Source organism: Lissotriton vulgaris, chromosome 1_1, assembly GCF_964263255.1.
Source record: "Lissotriton vulgaris chromosome 1_1, aLisVul1.2, whole genome shotgun sequence".
NCBI classification, from domain to species: Eukaryota; Metazoa; Chordata; class Amphibia; order Caudata; family Salamandridae; genus Lissotriton; species Lissotriton vulgaris.
The window spans coordinates 843,441,750-843,461,219 of NC_141685.1; the positions used below are offsets into that span (position 1 = coordinate 843,441,750).

General features: G+C 41.8%; 1 long non-coding RNA gene across 1 annotated transcript in view; it reads right to left on the reverse strand.

Annotated features, from left to right (window-relative positions):
- Positions 1–534: 534 nt before the first annotated feature.
- The window catches only part of LOC147747999 (uncharacterized), a 168,153-nt gene continuing 149,217 nt past the window's right edge, over positions 535–19,470 (reverse strand). The window contains exons 5-6 of the long non-coding RNA XR_015308511.1: positions 7,324–7,467; positions 535–3,845 (exon numbers count right to left, since the gene is read on the reverse strand). This is a non-coding gene — a long non-coding RNA (uncharacterized LOC147747999). The remainder of the gene's footprint in view (positions 3,846–7,323; positions 7,468–19,470) is intronic.

The following is a 19,470-nucleotide window of genomic DNA, read 5'->3' on the forward strand; positions in this document are numbered from 1 at the left end:
TCCAGTCTTTCACTTGGGTCTGCTACCTTGTGAAATTCAGTCTTGTTCTAGGTGTTGTTTTAATTAGGGTGGCATCCTTCTTTGCTGCTTTTTTATCAGTATGCACTGAAATGAATTCCAAATTCTTTCTGGCAATCTAGAAATTTAAATTCAAAATGTTGATAACCATAATTAAGTATGAGGGAGCAACAGATACATGCGGTGACATATATCTGAAAAACGTTATTGATCTTAAGTATGCACCTTTCAGGTTACTGAAACATAATAGGATCCGATTTCTAGTGCTGCTTTTTACTGAACCAGTATAATATCAAAGGGGTATCCCTCAGTTACCTAAAAGTCTCAGTAATAAACACTTTTCTGTAGAACAGATGGTAATTTAATCATTTTTAAGTAAAATTAAAGTACGACTTTAGCATAATTCTATTATTGATTGAAAGAGTCTTCCAATATCAAAAAAGAGCAATGCCACAAAATCACGTTGGATGCAACCCAATAGACCCTCCACATTGTTACAAAGGACACAGGAGAAGATTTCAAGAAAAACAATCAGATTTATTCATTTAACAGATATAGATTTTTTTAAAGCATATGTGAACGGACAGTTTGAAAAAAAATCATAGAACACATTATAATATACCTTCCATATTCTTGCACACATTCCCAGATTACCACAGTATAAAACAAAGTTATACATAAAGAAAACCTTTTACTTTCGCTTCGAGCCACAATCATAACTCATATTTAGACACAGTCAGGATCTGTAACTCACACACTCATGTCATCCTTAAAACACAAATTACAGGTTAAGAGATTCATATTTCAGAATCAATTGTACTTTGGTCTCGCTATGTGTATTATCTGAAAGCTTTCTTTGGGACGAGATCGAATCCAACACAATTTGATTATGGTGTGTGCCCATCGAAGGAAAACAACACTTACCTGCAAACATTGATTTATAGCGTGTTTTTGTAGATTCGTATGCTGTACTCAATCATGCTGTGTAGTCTTGCATTTGAAGCCTTGCAAGCTGGTTTTCTTCAAATGAATTTACTTCAATATACCATACAGAAATGTCATGACAAAAATAATTAAGACAAGGTACACTCCTATACATCTAAGTGTTCCATCAGTATGTTGATCTAAGCGGCATGGTCCTAAACAATGAAGAATCCAGTGCTTAATTTGAGCCGGTGGTTACCAGTGCTCAGCACTGGCACTTAATTGTCAACTCCGGTGCTTATAGCTTGAACTTGTCTCAAAGGTGTGCTTTTCATGAGTACCAATTAAAGACACATTCATTTGTCATTTTTGTAGGCCTGGGGGGATTAAGGGATTTGCCCAGAAGTTGATTTGCCAGTAGTTTGGTGTACCATCCTCAAGCCCCGCTGTGGAATCAAAGTGGATGTAGGTACAGGCATTCAATCTCTTGCCAACACGCTTTGTCCTGGTAGAACTAACACTGAGATGTGTACACTTTGTCCATGTGGTCATGTGTTCGTCCAAGTGTCTACAACTGGGACTCTTCAGGGATCTTTCTCTTTGGCCCATTAAGGGAGATTTTCTAAGGTGCACCTTTTGTAAGGCCAGGTTTTAATTCACATTCAAAGAGACATTGAGACTGGGTGAGCAAACTTATCTTACCCTCTAATGAACAAGATACTTCTCAGAGAAATTTAAAATAATTTGGATTTTTATTTCAAATATATATCACAACATTATTCCAACATTTGATTGAAAGTAAATTACTTAAGAGTAACCCTTCCAAAATGTTAATAATCAAAATGTTAAAAGAAATACTTAAAAAAGCAAGCCATTTTTTCATACATAGTATCACAAAAAGAAGTACATTCAGATGTTGTCACCCAAATCATGCACAGGATTGCGAGAGGGGAATGATCGCTGCTTGCAAGGTCTCTCCTCTTGATTGTAATCGTGAAAATGGGGGCCACAGTTGCATTCATCGTTCAGTGAGCTTGTCCATATAGTTAAACCCACCGACAGCAATGAATGTTGATTGTGACCAGTAAAAAGTAAAAAAGGCATTGTGCACAGTGGCATGGCCGATGCCGTTGAGGATCTGAAGCCACAAAACTAGGAGGCCTGGGATCAGCTACAGGGTACAGTCAACGGTCGATGGTTTTCTTTCTATTCGCAAACTCACCGACAGCGTTGAATGTTCCCCGAAGCAACCACTGATGTAGAACCACCAATGAGGGGTGCGCTTCCTTCAAATCTTCACTGGTAAGAACGACAAGGAGTATGTTTAATTTACCCAAAGGCTTGAACCGTACAGTAGATTGTACATTGTTGAGAAGTACAGATGCAATGCAAAAAATTCTAAACAGGAATTGTTGTCATGCAAGAAATTGCTTCTGTAAACAAAACAATCTAATTGTATTCAAGTTTACATACAAAATCAAATCGTTTAACACTTTGAAATTAATCACAACACTTTGAAATCAATCACATAATTTGAAAGGGCATAATTGGTGCTTAAATGCTAACAAATTGCTCTACTGTTAGTTTAGTCTTGTTTTTTAGCAGAACGAGCCAACATTGTTATCCATTTTATTGATGGCCTGCTGAATTTAGCACTCTTTTATTTGATTACTTTCAATTCATGGCTGGTTTAATTAAAAATAACTAACAGACCCAACATTCTATAGTTCTACACACAACCTGTGTGTTGTCATAAAATGGACTTGGTAAAGAGCCCACTATCTCAGTAGCTTGTGCAGCAGGAATTGTGTAAGTGAACAAGATGTAGTCATAAGGTTAGGACTTAAGAAACGCTTTCAGGGCCTTATTGTGGGGTAATTGCTCGCTCCATAGACTTTGATACAATACAGATGCCGGAGTTGAGCAGGAGCATGGATTAGGAGTGGACGTGAGTGCATTATACTACTTGACTGAGTTACTGTACTGCTGACCACTGTGCCATCTATAATCCATACATCACCCATCAGACTCTGTCGGTGTTGGGAAGACATTGTTGGCGTTGGCAGGCCTCACTAAGTAGCAGGACCAACATGTGAATGAGGAGATGGAAGGACATGGAGTCAGTATTTGCATTCTAAGCAGTCTGATTGGATAGCCACCATTTTGTAAATCTTGAATGTTCCAGTATATATGAGCACAACACAGACCTCCTGAATTAATGAGCCCCCTAACGAGTGACACATTATGGAAGCGGTGGATGTGCAATGCTGTCGGCAAGTCTTGTTTTCATGCTGTGGTTAGGGACAGTGCCCCTTACCAAACATCACCTATGATATGCCACCAGTGGCAGCTTGGTCATTGCGTGATAGATGTAGGGGGTAAGACAGGGAGAGACATGGAGGGTGCCACTCTGAGATCCATGACTGTGAATTCTAATCATCGGCATAGGCACATTTAACCGCATCGCTGCGGCGGTTATTTTTGCGCTACTTGGCTTTTTTCCAAAAGCCGCGTTACATGACGAGCTCAGCTCGTCATCCGCACACGACCATCGTGGTTGATGACGAGCTCAGCTAGTCATCAGCATCGAAGGGGTTAAGTACCATCAATGCATCCGTGCCCCCGTTCCAGTTTCTGGAGGGCAAAGACAATGGTAGGCTCCAGCATAACTTTGAAGTGCATGAACTACCTTATAGAAACAAAGTATACAACGAGACAGATTTGCAATTTGTATCTCGAGACTCCAGACAGGGTCTCAAACCTATATCACACAGTTGCACTGCAGAAGGCCACCATTTACGTGAAGATATAAATAATATTTTAGCAGCTTACATAGTTACATTATTGGTGACTCTTGACAGAGCGTATCACGGTGGTGTAGAGTTGATCTACAGCTGCTAGACCTATGGAGTAAAACAACAAAGACAAGTTAATCCAATTTTTCATGAAGTGATTCATGGCAGCATTTAGTCAATTTCCAGGTCCACACGACCTTGATGCATAAGCGAACTGAGGCAAGAAACTACGCTACAGAGAGGAAACAGTTTGCCCAGGATCACACTGTTTGTTCAAAAGAAGGGGCCAGGAAGGTAACCTCTGTTTCTGTGTTACATAGGCCACGGCATGGCTATTAAACCACGTCGCCATGCTGGTCGGAATTGCTTTAACTCCTATTTCTGGAGAGCATCCAGTTACTTTTATATTTAAAAATGTTTTAAAATGCTGCTAATGCTTGGTGTTCACTGCTAAAGCCGTTAACAAATCTTTTAACTCGTTGCCTGCTGATGACGGAACCGCTCCGTCATCAGCTACGGTGGCGCTGTGCTGATGACGGAGCGGTTCCGTCATGGCCCGCTCGGAGCGCCTGCACGGCGCGAATTACGCGCCTGCACAGCGCGAATTACGCGCCTGCGCTGAGCGTTCCATTGAGCGGTTCGGGCCATGACGGAACCGCTCCGTCATAAGCACAGCGCCACAGACGCTGGTGACGGAGAGGTTCCGTCACCAGCATGCAGCCGCCGCCCCACCCCCTTAGCACTGCGGCGGAATAGCTGCCGCAGTGAAGGGGTTAAAGAATAGTTTGTTTTATTAGCTACTAAAGATCTAATACAGTTTCAATTACGTATCGTTGAACCAAGTGATTCCTAAATTCATTTGGGTGGCCTGTATTCCTATGCGTTTCTCCCCTGCTTCGTATAACTTATATTTCTGTTTGTCTACATTGCATATTATGTGTCAGGTGTCCTGGGGTCGGTGACCTCTACACGTTGGCTCTACAATAATGAACTCCGATTAATGAAAAACAACGTGGATATTTATCTCCTTTTTCTCTGATTTATTAAAATAATTGTTTTGAGAGATTACAACTATTATTTTTATAACCTCGGTCAAATACTCGGAATTTCCTGCTGTCAGTAACATCCTACATTCATGATAAATGCTCGGTCAAACAAACATTTATAAATTGAAGATTAAAAAGCAAAATGCTTCATAGGGTGCTGTTATGAATTTAAATCAAAACATCAACGCATGAATCAAGCTTCAAGAATGGCTATAATTGTATGTATTTATCTTTTTTATTCCTAATAAGCCACTGCGGGAGATAGCAGTGGGAAGAATGGCTCGGGGTTGATGCGACCCAGACCTCTAGGAATCGGGATAGTGTTTTTTGAAGATAACAGTGTCCTGCGACTGCTCAAAGGATGCTGCTTTCACAAACAAACTAGCTGTTTCTTCTGATAAGAAAATATGTTTTCAAAATGACAAGTTCTGAGTGTGCGCTTCCCAAAATGTGTAGAAGGAGCGGTGTGTGTTGCAGCGAGTATCTCACTTTCAGTAAACGAATTATATGTGAAATACATTAAGAAAAACAGTGATTTAACAAAAAAGAAAGGAGAATAATTCTGAGGCGTTGAGAAGATAATGAAGGGGAGGAGATGTGGGCGTGTGGCCAAGTGTCTGATATTGGACCCCTGGGGATGCACAGATTCCCTGTTTGCATAATTGGGCACCAACAGTGAGCGGGCAAAGTCCACATACAGGCCACGCAACACTAAAAGTGACTTAAACCCTTTGTGCTTGTGCAAAGGAAGGCAAGGCAGGATCCCACAGGGCTGCAAATGAACAATGATCCAAGATCATATGTGTCATGCCTTCCTGACCCTCGAGGGGGAACCTAGTGTGCCACCACAAAGATGACTACATACCCAAAAAGCAGAAAAACTCATGCAGAACCCTCACAGACCCTCTCAAGTCCAGCTGCTGGTTCCGCTCAGAGCAGGGCCACAGTAGCACAACCAGTGCACAGGAGGAGCCTTTAGAAGAGGTGCAAGAACTGTCACAAGGAGCTCACAGTATCACTCCGCCCCCGAATGGGGGAAGGTGGTTGGTCGGAGAAGCGAGGGTCCCACAATTCACAGTTACCAAAGGTTACCTCTGATGCATTTGATTACTAGCTTGTAAGTTGGTGATTCAATTCCGGATCCTCATTGGATAGCCTGATATTGGATCCTCTATGTCCAGCCCCTCATCGGCACAAAACAAGATCCATCGGAGGACCAAATGAGTGTCAGAAAGATATAGTGGTAAAAAACTACATTAACCAAGAAAGGGCCCTGTAACGCTGGCGCACCCGAGTTGAACACATGAGCACCACCTACCAGTGGCACAGTTCAGCATGTGCACCAAAGCGTTCTTTGCCTGCGTACATGCCTGAATCATATGTGTATGTGCACTAATAATGGGGAGTCATCTACGCCTTTTCAATAGGCCACACCTTTATGCAAATGATGGAACTCCCTCTTTTTAGTACCCGTTCACTGCATACTCGGGGTGTATTCTGCACGACAGAAGGGGCCTCTCCTTGGACCTAGCAAAACAATTAGTATGTATTTCTTTAAACTTTGATGCCATATATTAACACCTTGGCCGCGGCCGGAATTCTGCGCCTGTGCGGCACATTCCGATCTCGGGCGTGGTCATGGCGGCTCCCGGCCGTCATCAGCACATGAGCACCCTAACTCATGATGGCCGGGAGCAGCCATCAGCACCGAAGGGGTTAAAGGAAAGCAAACAATTGCAGACAGTTCCTATATATCATTTTCTTTGTAAGCCTCAAATATTCTATTTCCTGGCCACTTCATGTCTTCAGACTGTCAAGCTGGTGATAAACAAGCAATGTTTCTTTACATTCTATTTTAACCACATATGTTCTTCTATGAACGACTATGGGCCAAGTTAGAGTTTGGTGGACAGGTTATCCTCACAAATGTGACGTATATCGCTTCCGTCATATTACAAGCGCATTATATATTCAATGGCACTTGTAATACAATGGGAGGGGTAGTCACCACGTTTGTGACGGAGTAAACCATCCACCGAAATCTAAATCAAGCCCTGTGTCTTGAGTTTACTTAACTCTCTTTCAAATACAAGATACTTTTTCTACATTCACAGCAAGGCTTCTCCACACGGAGGGTGGTAGCCTCCCTGCAAAGCTTGAAGAATGGAAGCGACCAAATGACAACGGCCCTCTGAGTCTATAAAAACCGGCTTCCGGCAAAGCCTGTAAGGTTATGGCTTTTATATCTTTCTCTAATCATTTTTTCCCCCCATAAATCTACTTTTGTATACAATCCAACTGAAAGCTTTTCGCCTCCAAAGCCGTCAATTTTGCATTATCTCACCTCTCAAAACCCTGGAAAGAAATGAGTCTCTTTTTGACCCAATAAAATCAACCTCGGCGCATGATTTGCCAAAGAAAACAGTGTGCATGTCATATTTTTGGAAACCTATACCCAGGGATTGGACGCTGCTGCTCTCTTTCTAGTTTCTATGAGAAAGGCGCTTGTCTGCTGACTTAGGGGATAAAGCTCCAATAACCTGGACAAACAGCCGAGAGCTTAGCCCCTGCCTTCTCTCCACCCTCCGCCATCGATTGCAGCCAGGCGAGTTAAAGCCATGAATGCCGAGCCTTGATTTCTCCAGGGACATCAGTTGGCACAGTCAGAAGTGTTCAGAGAGGGCCTGCAATAAAGTAAATAAATGATAATATTTAGAAAAGCGCAGGATGTACATTTTTGATCTCACAATATTAATAGATATAGCATTATAGGAATTAAAACGTTGTAAAATCATTTCTAGGACAGTTTCTTTATATTGGAACAATGAGAACAAACCACATGGGAGCAGATTTACAATTCCCTTCTCCACTTTTGTGTCACTTTTCCCACGTTAAAAGTGGCGCAAGGTGCTTGTAAATTTGCCTCAAGTAAACCTAAATTGAGACACTGGATGGAAGGGACTGCCAATTTAGAGGGAGCCCTTACGCATTTCATATTTTCACATACTTATGATCACAATTTCTAGTGTCTATTACGTCACATCCTGCCTTAAGGGTCAACTCCGTTATGCATGTAATTGCAGTGGCACAAAGACAATTATAATTTGAGTTGAAAATGTGTATGCGCTCGAATGCCTGAGGGCGTCTATACTGTCTTGGCTCAATTGCATAGGGTTGCAACCATACTGAAAGGTGGGGGAAACATGGGGAGAGAGCAGGGCCCAGATTTACTGCTTGTTTGCATGGCCACAACACTACGCATGAAGGTGCAAAGCAGCAGTATTGTATGTTTTGCTTTATTTGGAAACAACCAATAAAAACTTTTGAAATCAAAAAAAGATAGCGCCAATCAACTTTTGATTGCAAAAATGTTTTTACGCTGAAAGCTTACTCAAGCACTGTGTCGAATTCCCTTTGCACCGAAAAATGCCTGCTTCCCCTATAATGTATTACTCTCAAGTTTATACCAATGGGGCGTAACATGGTGGGAATAACGCAAACACCTTTTGGAATTCACGCATAGCCAAATCAACTAAACTAGCACGACCTGGTTTTGCTTGAACCCCAATCATCAAAGAAAGCAGGTGCAAACAAGGGGCAAGCATAATATTATGGAACATTCCTATGCTTAAGATGTGTAACTGCCACAAATGTTCACATCTTGGCGTGGCTTACTACTGGGTGGTTGTCCTCATGTTGAATACTTAAAGGCTTACCTCAAGTGCACATTTCATGCCAGGCGCTCTTGCACAGGCTTTGCAATGTAACGCAATACGTTCCGTCGCGGTAGAAGAGTTTTCAAACATTTGAGCCGCTATTAACATTGGTGCATGGCTTTTGTTAAATAAAGCACAGAAAGTTTTCCTCATTTGTGCAAGACAGTGCTACCGTTTTTCACCCAGCGTTGCAGGAACAAAAGTAAATCCTGGCCAAGGTGTTTTGATTACGATGCAATTCCTTCTAATTTGCATATCTGAGTATGGCCATCTCCACTTCCCCATATTTGTGCCAGGCAATGTGTGTGTTTTGCAATGATGCAGGTTGTTAGTGATAAGCAGACCTTCCTACTCACACAGTGCCACCACGTATTCTCCTTTCACACAGTAACCAAGTGAGGAGCTAATATCTTATGGTGTGCACACAATTAGCTGGAAACCCCTGCTGACAGCAGGTTTACAGCACTTTTTTTGACAGGCTATGTGCTCAGGGGCGTAGCTTCAGGACGAGTGTTTGCAGTGTTACACCCCTCTAATAAATGTATTTTCTGATAAATAGTTGGGTACAGTTACTTTCAGTTGGGTATGGCGAGGTGTCTGTCTGATTTCACCAGGAATGTTTATATCCATACAGACAAAAACGTTGGTTATTTTACAAAATGTTGTGTTTTCTCTCACTCGGTACTTCTACCAATCCGCATTCCTCTCACTTTCCACAGCCTCTTAGGCCCCTCTCATGCGCCCTGCTTGTCCTATAATGTATTTTAACATTAAATGCTAGCTTGATTGTTGTAAAATCTGAAGCTTACCCCCCCCCCCCCAATCTTGCTGTCTGAGCTGTGCCCCTGGATATGCTGCGTATGTCCATTGCAGGGTGTGAAATCTCCCCAGGACGTCGGCGGCCTCCAGAGCTTTGCTTTTTTAGGTGTTAGAGGGTGGAGGCAGTGATTTAAAGTGCCTGAGGCTGTGCTCGGAACAATGCCCCACCCCTTACCAGGCACCACCTCCGTTTCACACGGTGAAACATGTTTGCAAGTTGACAGGCCTGGATCCGCACTGAGTGCCATCTCCTGCTCAAACCGTAGGAGATGATATACTTTAGAACATTCTGCCCCAGGTACCTTCTCCATGGGCACCTGCACCACATCCTGTTAGTTGCTGGAAGCAGGTTTCTTCACCTGCACTGCACTTCTCTTCGCTTTGCTCCATGGATCACTGATTGGGCGCTGTTATTTTTTCTCTTTTTCTAGTTACTTTTGCTTGCACGTTTGCTGCACAGTCAGGCTTGGCGTGCCTTTATGTTTTGTTTAACAGGAGCATCATTAAGGCACAGCTGTGTGTCTCATTTGACCCTCCTGAGTTTTTGTTGCATCCTCATTTGAATGTTTTGCAACTTCTGTGATTGACCAAATCTGACTACTTACTTATGACTGGTAGGTATGCCTTTAGCGTGTGCCATGTTTAGTGCATGATTAGCTCTACGTGCTGTAAAAGCCTAGCCCGTGTTTCTACCAAGGCCCTCATTACAAGTTAAAAGCTAAATTCTAACCCCTTTGCAAATAAGAGTTTGCACACAGATCAGAATGAATTAAGTAATAATTAGGCCTGGGCAGTGAAATCCGCTCCGTTTGCGGAGTTTTCTGCCCTACGGGCTCTGAGGAGCTCACGAAGTGCAGAAAACTCCGATCCGAGTAGTGCAGCTGAGTTTTTTTCCCGTTCGCGAACAGTAAGTTCACGAGCTGCTACAAGTGCGAGCTGCCGCTCGGGTAGAATTTCTACCCGAACGGCGGGAAGACCAGCGCGAACGGCAGTTCGCACTGCATTCTACCACTTAAGGAACTCTGCAGAGTTTTTTTGTCACTTCATGGAGTTCCGTGCAGCGAAACTCTGCAAACTACGCCCAGGTCTAGTAATAATTATCACACCCTTGTTGTTTTCCCCTGCTGAATTCCAGCATTCCAAATCTGCAAAAGTTTATTGGGTAAAGGCACGGAAAAATAGGCAAACATGCAAAATTTGGTCTGTTAAAAAACGAGAATGCATGTTATACATAATTTTTCATGCTTAAAACTTGGGATGAGGTTTTTTACATATGTGGTAAACACCTAAAGGCGGGGTAATGGTATTTTCCACGTGTGGTAAACACCCTGGGAAAATACCCCATCTTATTCCGTACAACTTATAATAAGGACCTACTTTTTTTCTTTTTTTGAAAAATATAAAAGAGGGCTCTATTGGAGTCATTGGTTGTGTGATGCTACTTCATGCGAAGTCATTCTTTTTCAAGAGACAGTTATGCCAATTGTCCCTGTGGCATGTGATTTTGGGAGAACTAAACCATTGTTTATCGAAGATGATGATTTGACCCCTTGTATGGCCTCTTTCCCATGACATATCTTATTATCACAGTTGTCTCAACTCCCACTAACAAAGTTCTAAGTAACAGATTTGCATATTTTTGACAAAAAAATTCTTTTCAGACTTTTAATGTTGCACACATCCTGAAAGGACAAAATGGTTTGCAATGCGATGCTCTGCTTTGATCTAACAACGTCTCTGCAGCTGAGACAAGGCAGATGTGGATTTAAATGGATCGTGGTAAGCAGAGGCGCAGTGTAACTGGGTCACATCTGTCCTACTCTCCCTTCATTTGCATATTTGAAATCATGGGCCATCTTGAAATTGTCATAAGATACTATCTGAACACATAACATTGGTTGAATATTTGTGATTGTGTCTTCTGTTGAGTCAACTATATGCCAACAACTCAACAGGCACCTTTGTAAAGGGATGTACAGTCACATACAATTGTTGCTCATTAAGTAACTGTAATTCTGCATTCAAAAATAGGGCAGAAGATGAGCCGTAAGATTATGAAAAAGTTGAATTGTTTATTTATTTCAATTGTCGTGACACAGTGTGTCTGCAAATCTATGGTAGATCCCAGCATGTGCTACTCACGTTAGGCAGAGGACCATAGTTATCAAAACTAAAATTATACATCATAAAAAAATTCTCAGGAAAATCTATTTTTCACTAGCACTGTCACTGCAAGAAAACTGTTTTCCTTTAACTAAGAATGGTGTCAAGGATCAGGCACAGAATAGAACTGTATTGTAATAGTTGGACATCGCCTCTGAAAAAGAGGTGAGAGACTAAAACATTTCTGTATTGACAATTATTCATTGGTCACTAGTCATCAAAAGTTAATTAAAATCCTGTGTTCACAAATTCCCCGTCCTTCAGCTATGGATTCAGTCATGACCACACTTGTTTGCCCTGTCGAGGCTACATTGAGAAAATATATAAAAAATGAGTAGAACCCAGACACCCCAATCACACCAAAACTCACATAAAAAGACCAGAAGATCTCGGTATTGATATAAAACCTGAACAATCTAAGCACTTAACTACAACTAAGCATTACCTTCCAGTCACTTCTAATCTGAGGCAAATTCAATATTTTTATTGATATAAATGATACCATGCACCCGAGAAATTACATACAATCACTACAGAGATCAGTAATATTCGTTCCAGATGTAGAACTGTCATTGGCACTTGGAAGTACGTGAGAAATGGGATTGCCCAACAATACACCCATGTTGGACTACGATTTGTATGACACTTGAGCAAACACTTGAAATAAAATTGCATTTCTAGCGGGCACTATAGTGACAAAGGTAATCAGGACGTTAAATACTTTACTTTTAGGGTCTTTTCTGCTTAAACCATCTCACAAAAGTGAAGAGCTGCAGAAATAGCCATCGTGTGTCCATTGGAGAACCAAAGTAAACAAAAATATGCTTACGGAAGAACTGCGTTTTCTCTGCATTGGCCAATTTGTTTTAAATACAGGCAGTTTTGGGGAAAATTTGAAACTAGAATAAAAACTATTTGAAGGAAATGACACTCCAAGGACTCAATTATATTGACACATTGATTAGTTTTGTTTACGGTAATACAATGGTTTGTATATCTATTCTGTCACAATAATACGAATAATATAAGCACTTTAATAGCATCCAGAAGAAAAAAAAATCAGACACAAGGCTCAGAAATGACCAAATATTTAGACATAGGTTTAGAAAATAGTCTTAAACCAAAGAGAGGGGCTCCGTATAACCCGGCTCAGAACGTGCTGCTTCACAACAAATACATTGTTATGAAACAGCGCGTTCTGAGCCGATAATAACCGATTTTCAGTTTGGGAGTTTAAAAATGAAGATAAATTAGACCCCAAATAGGATACAATTTGAATATATCCTCGTTCACCCAGATGCTTTTGCATAGGTGAAATATCGCAATTTGGAGAAATTAAAAAATACTGTCCTGAAGAAGGAGGCCATAATCATCAAGGGTCTCCGAAACGCGTCGACGCATTAAAAAAGGTTTAAATTTGGAGTTGTCAACCAATAGTTGGGTATAAGAAATGGAAAACTTCCCAATGTTGCCAACAAAGTGTCCGAATTAACAAATACCAAGACAAAGTTTACTGTTTTGGCTTATATTTCTCCCAGTCCACATTAGGTGGTTTTAACATGTATTGTGTAAGGTTTTAATGAAAATTGTATATCGATGTATGTTTTTTATGTTAAATAAAATTGTATATTTTGTATGATAATTGTTTTTTTCGTTGTTGAGCATTTCCCAAACTAGTTGACAATATATAATTGAGTGAGAGTCCTTGACTGAGTGAAGTGAGTGTTTGAATTGGTAATTACTTTTACCTCCCAAAAGGAAAACTCTGTTTTACCTAATAGGTTTAGAAAATACATTAATTTAGGTTTTTCGACAATAATCAAATATTAGATATATAATCTGAAATACTGACCGTTTTCAAATTATTTCTTAATATATAGAGGTTTAAGACTTTGGATTGTGTGGAATTTAACTCACAACTGATGGGAATGAATTTGCAACTACAGGGATTTAGTGCCTTTTTGATGAGTTCTGACTGCCCAATGGAGAATCTTTCAATGAGCAATTGCAAATATGCTTGCTAACTCTCATAAAATTGCCTGATTCATCCAAACAAGGAACAAGGTAAGAGCTGCATCTTCCATTTTAAAGGGTGGAATTGAAGCACTTATGCGTACAAATACACATAAGTAGTTAGGATATAAATAAACTTGGAGTAGGTGCAATTTCGATGGTATATTTTCTCATTTGACACATTTTGCAAATGTAAAGAATGGTACACATTTAAAGGAGTACAGAGAGAGCAAGGGCTTTTTCTGAATATATTAGTAAGCAGATGTAAAGGCTGGGAAAGACTGATATAATAATTTCCTGGTAAGCTTTGCACATGACGCAAGTCAGAGTAACTACAATAGCACACAAAGGTACACAATTAAAGAAGATAAACAAGTTACTCAGGGGCATATTTATTAGAGCCTTGCGTAATGTTTGCACCACGCAAAGTGGTAAATACGTGAAGCAAGGCTCTGAGTCATATTTATGAAGCAAAGCAAAGCTGCATGGTGTGGCTTTAAGTAGCCTCATAAATATTATGGAAGGCAACACAGTGCAAATCAATGGGTCGCCTTACTCTGTGCACTGCAGGCCTTCCATGGGCGTTGCATGGGTGTTTCCACGCAACTTCCATGGGTTTAGACGCATTCCCAGATTTACAAGGACTTGTAAACATGGAAATGCGTCAAAATCTGACGCCTCCACAGGGCAGGCATAAAAAGGATGAGAAATATCTTTATTTCTTCTTATTTTAGGTCGAGCTCGAGACCTGTTGTATATACTTCAGTATATAATACGCTTTGTGGGCTTAAAGCCCACCCACTGCTTTTCATTTGTTTGTTTTAGTGTCCTTTAAAAATCCATACTTGCTAATGGTCAATCCTTCCTCTTTGTCCCTCCTTTTTGTCTTTCATTTACATCCATGCAGCAGTGACAAAGTAATGTATTTTTATACTATTGGGGACAATTTTTTTTATTTCTTTTCTGCTCGTGTTACAGTGTGGGTGCGTGTTCAACTATGGTACCTTATTTCATTGCATCTTCACTCCTGTCCTCTCCTTTCCTTGTTGTTGCTGTTGTGTTTCAGGTTTCACCAAGGCGCCTGTGTGACTAACTTTCATCTGCATCGGTGCCGTGCTTCACATTTCAGCATTGTGCACACTTTCACCGGATCACAGGGTTGTGGCAGCTGCCATTTTTCCACACTTCAAACAGGTCAATCGTCTGACACTAGCCGCCAACATCCGACCTATGCACAGCTCTTCCAGTTTCTACAACCTCCCTTCCTCCCACCCCCAAAGTCTTGTTTGATAGATGGTCAGTGACCTTAGGTCCGGAGACTCTGGATATCCCAATAACAGTATGCTGAGATGGAAACCGGTTACTCATGACATTTCTAGTTTATGAGTGGCCTTCTGCCTCATACTTAGGGCAAACAGGTTCAAAGTTCAGGAAACACGGTGCAGTTAACCAATCACTTACGAGGAATCATATTGTATTAGCGGTGGAACAAGGGTAAGAAAATTTGATTAGAGAAGCAAACTATCACCTAAGAACTGGCTGGGGAGTTCTGATTGTTCATTGGTTGTTAGGTTTCCAGACTGTACCATGGCTTCAGACTGGCTGGAGGAATGCTTGCCGGTTCTCCACTGGCTACAGTGTCTGGGAGAGCTGGTAAGCCCCCGGTAGAGAATTGCTTTCTGCACTCACACCTCCCTCAGTGGGCGGGTCGAGTGCTTCAGTGGAAGTCTCTGCATGTTCCTCTCATTGAGCAGATGCAGCAGGGTGAGAGACAGTGGGAAAATTCTGGAGGGTCCTATGGATGGGCATCTCTGCTGGTAAGTGGACACTCAGCCGAGGTCATGCCTAGCTGCACTGCGGTTTTGCCATACAGCGACCTTAGCTCAGTGACTCTGGCCTCAGGTCCAAGTTACCGCCTCCTGTTAGATGGACCCGGTTCCCGCCTTTGCTTCGCACCCTTTGCCTTACTGTTTTCCATGTCCCCTCAGCACCCACCACAGCTCGGGTGGTAATGCTCTTGCTTAATCCGGGTCTGAGGGCATGCAGGATATGCACCTTTAGGACAGAACTATTCGGGTACTCCCCCTATTACTCGAAATGTGACCGATTGCTCTGCCTACTTTCTGATGTTTGTAAACTTGCAGCTGGGATCCTGCATTGCTAAACACTTATATGGTCCCATAGGCGATTCATATTGGCTACGCCAATGTTTGTTTCCTCTTTCTATGTGTACTGAATTCTGCAGCAAACATAGAAGGAGGAAAATGCATGCGCAAATGGGTTTGCGACCCGGTTACGCATGCAAAATGGCCCAGGGCCATTTACAATTCCTAAATACCGAGTCGCAATTAGGAAGGGGCATTCCCTTCCTCATTGCGCCCGCATATCAATGTATGAATGTTTTGTGACCGCAATTGCAGTCGCAAAACACTCGCAAATTACCACCCTCTTTAAGAGGGTGGTAATACAGTCACAATTTGGAATGGGTCCCTCTGGGACCCCTTCCACTTTGTGACCGTCTCAAAAAATATTTTGTAAGGGCAGGCAGTGGTCTCGGTGACCACTACCTGCCCTTAAAAAATGAAACGAAAACGTTAAAAAAAAATATTTTTAATGCCTCCCGTTTCCCTTGAACAAAAATGGGCTGCATTTAAAAAAAATACTGCTTTATTTAAATGCAGTCCCAGATATGGTGGTCTGCTGAGCAAAGCAGGCCACCATACCTGGGAGGGCATGTCATTCCCAATCAGCTCGCAAATTCTGAGAGGCTCCTTAATATTAACGAGCCTCGCAATTTGCAACCCCATTGGGAATCGCAAACAGTTTTAAACACATTGTTGTACATCGCAAATTGCACCTCACAAATTGCGACTAGCAAATTAGTCACAATTTGCAAGGCACAATTTTGCTGGTTGTACATCTGGTCCCATGTCTCTTAAATGAAAGTCTACTTTGACGTGGCACCTTTGCTCCAACTACGTAAAGCCCAGTGGTTAATTTGTAAAACAATAAGTGCTGAGGCTCTCTTCAGGAGGCAGCTTGCACCCGCCCATTTCTCCTGTGAGCCCCGCCTAAAATAGAACCAACTACTAACTATGAAATGAATGGATGTGGCGTAACGACCAGAGCTGCTGACTTCGGAGTCTCCGCGTCACCTCAACTTCCTGAGTTCTGGGCCAATCGCGTAATCTGCCCATAAATGAATGTGTCCTTAACTGGTGCTCATGAAAAGCGCTGGTGTTGATGATTAACTGCCAGTGCTGAGCACCGGAAACCACTGGCTCAAATTAAGCACTGGTAATGCGACCCCCCTCAGTGTACATGTGCACCAGATGCCGCACATACTAACAGGTGTCACACTGCAGAGGGAAACAGCCATTACAACACAACTTTCACAACGCACTACCATTACATCAAAACTTTTACAACGCAGGATCCATTACATGCCATTACAACGCAGCTGCTATTACCACGTATGCCATTACAAGTATGGGTAAGTATTTAATTTAATTTTAACCCCTACACTATCCAACACTTACCCTACTATTACACCCCCCTGGAGTTAGTATGGGTAAGTATTTAATTTCATTTTAACCCGTACACCATCCAACACTTACCCTACTAATACACCCCCATGGAGTTAGAATAGTAATTTTAACCCCTACACTATCCAACACTTACCCTACTATTACACCCTCCTGGAGTTAGAATAGTAATTTTAACCCCTACACTATCCAATATTTACTCTACTATCACATTCCCATTAATTAAAATAAAAAAATACCCATACTTACGTTGTAATGGCATACGTTGTAATAGCAGCTGCGTTGTAATGGCATGCGTTGTAATGGATCCTGTGTTGTAAAAGTTTTGTTGTAATGGTATGCGTTGTGAATGTATGCGTTGTAACGTCATACATTCACTGCAGATGTTGAGCGCTTTTACGGATGGGTGACGCACTCTGCTTTACTGTTTTTCTGTGTTTCCAAATCCATAGTGCATAACGACAGTGGGTTTATGCATGGTGAGTATGGATTTCACTCCACTCCTTTTCCACGAGCGCTCAGGCATTGACCAAAGTTTGTAGGCAGGACAATGCTGGCATAATTCCAGAAAAGACATCTTCTAACCTGGTGCATGTACACTGATTAGCTATGCCAGCTTGGGGTCATGGGATTTCATGCATTTGCATGGACTACACTTCCATAAAAATGTAGGAACACCCCCTATAAATGAATTAGCTGGGCATCCCTACTGGTAATATCAAAATGAGGCATCCCTACCGGTAATGACCCTGGTGCACTATGTGCAGGGTAAATGCAGGTTGCCCGATTCTGAAAGAGCCTCTGCAGTTGTGGCAGAGTCTTCACACTCATTGCTCAATCTCCGCAATAAGAAACTGCAGGGCATATTTACAAGCCCCTATCGCCACAGGAACATCACCTTTCTATGACGTTCCTGTGGCGATAAACTCTTCACCTTATTCACAAGGTGGCGTTAAGGTGACGCTGCATTGTAAATAAGGCTCTCTTTCACGCTACACTTAGCATGAAAAGGGCATGCAATGGGTGTTGCAGTGGGCATTCCACCACAAGACCTATTGATTTTGACGCTGGCCCCTATATAAAAAAGTGGCATAAATATGAGGCAGCACCAAAATTAAGACCAGGGAAAACCTGATCTTAACATGACGAATCAAGGAGAAATTTAAATTTAATTTAAAATTTAATTTAAAATCTTATATAGCGCGCAGCTACCCTTGGGCATCCCGGCGCTTCCAGAAATGCTTAATTGCTTTAAGTTGTTGTTCTTTCTATGTGTGCTGGATTGTGCAGCACACATCGAAAGGGCAAATCACCATGAATGATTGTTCATATGCAGGAAGGTGTCCCTTCCTGCACATAAACAATCGTTTTCCGTGCTAAGTACTGTTATGAGCAAGGGCCACTGAGCCGACCCTGGGTATTCTCGTATGACACTCTATATACACAAATGAAATAACATTCTTGCAAAACTTAAGAAACGTCTACATGATGCATACTTAAGACACCAAGTAGATGCTTGAAAACAATGACTCCAGAAAATGTGACATAGTTTTCCATACCTTGGAGGAGATCGTTTTTGGCTAGGGATCCAACTAACATGAAAAAGCATTAAATTGAAATATATGTCACAAATTTCTTTTTCTCTATTGGCCACAAAAGGAAAGAAAATCACAATTATGAGGCCCCTCTTGGGCCCTAGTGCCTTCCGACAGAAGCTATCTTCATGGCAGACACATACCACGTGAATTGCTCTTAACTCTAAGCTTTAAGAACGTTCCAGAGAAAAATAACAAAGGATAAGGATTTACTTACCATTTATTGGTTTAAAGGTGTTCCTAATTATACCTTCCTAGCTAAGTTTTGTTTAATATCACCAGAATTCATAAAAGCATTGAATTTCAATGGAGTTTGTTTAAGGTTAGCCGGTCATAAATAAACCAAAGCACTTTCCTCGCTTTGAGCAATAAGGTCATCGCCTACACGAAAGTTCTCGTTTCGGAGATCGAGACGCTAACTTGAAGTGACAGTGCTTGATGAAGAAGCAGTCCACTGTGCCACTGAAAATGCCGCCGGGATCAGTTCAGTTGAAGCTGCCTGTCTGAGGAATGGATTAGGTATCCTGTCTGATGACCTATCCGTAATGTAAGTGACTGCCTTTGCCAGCCCTTCCAGAGGGCAAGCGTGTGAAATAGAGCGTCTCATCGCTGGTCTGTAGTTCCCCCTCTCCCAATATCCTGACCTAGATTGAGTATGTGAGCATCGGAGTCAGACAGAACAATCCCACATGGCATTCATTGTTCTAGCTGTGGAGGACATAGATAGGTCTTTGAAAATGTAGCTTCTCCACGTCGTTTTAGGCACAGAAAGGCGGATGGATCTTTCTCAGTGAAAAATAAGTGCAGGGGCTGAATGTTTTTCTTAAGAACCTACA